Genomic DNA, 2064 nt, shown 5'->3' with positions numbered 1-2064 from the left:
TATTTTTATATACGATATCAAAATGTTGTTAGTCTGACAAAGGTTGTATGATCTGATTCAGATAACTTTCGTAACTAACAAATAACTTTATATTATCTTTCGTTAAGGGGCTTTCTCTTTAATTAAATAACTTTATATTATCTTTCGTTAAGGGGCTTTATCTTTAATTAACCGTACATGAAATTTTGTTGTTATGGGCTACTCTTTTTCTAACAAATAGTCACATTATAACGCCCCCACAGTTGACACGGATTCGAACCCGCTACTCACAGGTTGCGAGTCGAGCGCCCTAACCACCTGGCCATGCCGGGCCTACACGAAAGAAAAACATTTCCACAGAAATATAGAATCTGATTATACTCCCAGTAGACAGAATCCTGAAAAATCACCATATTCAACCCCATAGAATATTAGGGAAATTGAATCGAACAATTATAGATGTTAAAGTTTATTTGAAAGAAGGAAAGCAATGCTGTATGTTTGGCAAAATTTTCATTTATTGGCTGCAACAGTTCTATGAAAGTGGATGGTCACAAACTTCTACGTGTCAAATAATCATATACGATATTCTACAGTTGGGAAACAATAAGATAAGTTTGTTACACAAAATAACGATATTCTACAGTTGGGAAACGATAAGATAAGTTTGTTACACAAAATAACGATATTCTACAGTTGGGAAACGATAAGATAAGTTTGTTACACAAAATAACGATATTCTACAGTTGGGAAGCAATAAGATAAGTTTATTACACAAACTAAAAGAAAAATTTAGAAGATATTATTGTTTCTTTGCCACTTTTCTGTTAATATCTTCCAGTTTTGAAATAATGTTCGGAATGATATTTAACCGAAGAGTTGTGCCCCATTCTGTTGCTGTTGATGACCCAGCCCACCACCAGGGAGTGGTAGTAAAGGAATAAGCCTAGAAAAAAAAAATATATATATATACTTTAGTATCATTTACATGAACACTGTTAACATTATATGTTGATATCATTAAAATGTGCATTGTTAACAGTATATATTGATATTATTAAAACGTACATTGTTAACATTATATGTTGATCTCATTAAAATGTACATTGTTAACAGTATATATTGATATTATTAAAATGTATATTGTTAACTATATATTGATATTATTAAAATGTACATTGTTAACATTATATATTGGTTTGATTAAAATGTACATTGTTAACAATATATATTGGTTCTTTAAAAATGTAAATTGTATTGCTTTTACTAACTAATCAATGTTTTGATCTTTGACACATAAGTCCCCCAAATAACCTATATTCAGAAAGAGTAAATGTATTTACAATAAACCAATATTTTTATATTCGACAAAGAAGCTCCAGAATACCATACTCAAATATCCCATGTCGCAGTAGTTTATATTATCTATTGTAATGGTTTGTAACACTACAGATTTAAAGATTATATAATTGTAAAATATTCACTCCAACTTTGTTCGATGTTACTTACGTACAACAACGTTGTCTTGTAACGCAACAAATGTTGTTGCGAGGAGAAAATCCGCCTGACTCACATACTGAACACGAAGTGATGTTTGGAGTTAAACCAGGGAGAACAAAAAGCGCGCCAGTCTGAACGACCAGAAACAAAACAAAAACCATCTCAGCTAATCTCTTCATCATGCTACGGCTGGTAACAGAAATGGTAAGGTGTTTTAGACTGTTATTTAAAAAATACACACATTCAGTCATACTTAGAATAAAAATCATATTACAATAACATTTTAAATTCATTATGACATTTGTTAAGGCTTCAACTAAATGATAAATATATTCATGATTAATACAGAGTTTACTCTACTATAATACTAACTCACGAGTGTACTCATGATTGATACAGAGTTTTACTCTACAATAATTCTAACTCATGAGTGTACCCATGATTAATACAGAGTTTACTCTACTATAATACTAACTCACGAGTGTACTCATGATTAATACAGAGTTTACTCTACTATAATACTAACTCACGAGTGTACTCATGATTAATACAGAGTTTACTCTACTATAATACTAACTCACGAGT

The 2064-nt window shown here is 30.7% G+C and overlaps 1 long non-coding RNA gene across 1 annotated transcript; it reads right to left on the bottom strand.

Annotated features, from left to right (window-relative positions):
• Positions 1-477: 477 nt before the first annotated feature.
• Positions 478-1679, bottom strand: LOC111084533. The gene is made up of 2 exons (XR_002609609.1): positions 1489-1679; positions 478-925 (listed from the first exon to the last, which is right to left on the bottom strand). It is a non-coding gene; the product is annotated as an uncharacterized LOC111084533 (long non-coding RNA).
• Between the last annotated feature and the right edge of the window lie 385 nt (positions 1680-2064).

The sequence above is a fragment of the Limulus polyphemus genome, unplaced genomic scaffold (assembly GCF_000517525.1).
Source record: "Limulus polyphemus unplaced genomic scaffold, Limulus_polyphemus-2.1.2 Scaffold78249, whole genome shotgun sequence".
In the NCBI taxonomy this organism is placed as follows: domain Eukaryota; kingdom Metazoa; phylum Arthropoda; class Merostomata; order Xiphosura; family Limulidae; genus Limulus; species Limulus polyphemus.
Note: the sequence above shows the minus strand (reverse complement) of the source record. Positions and strands in the feature narration are given on the sequence as shown.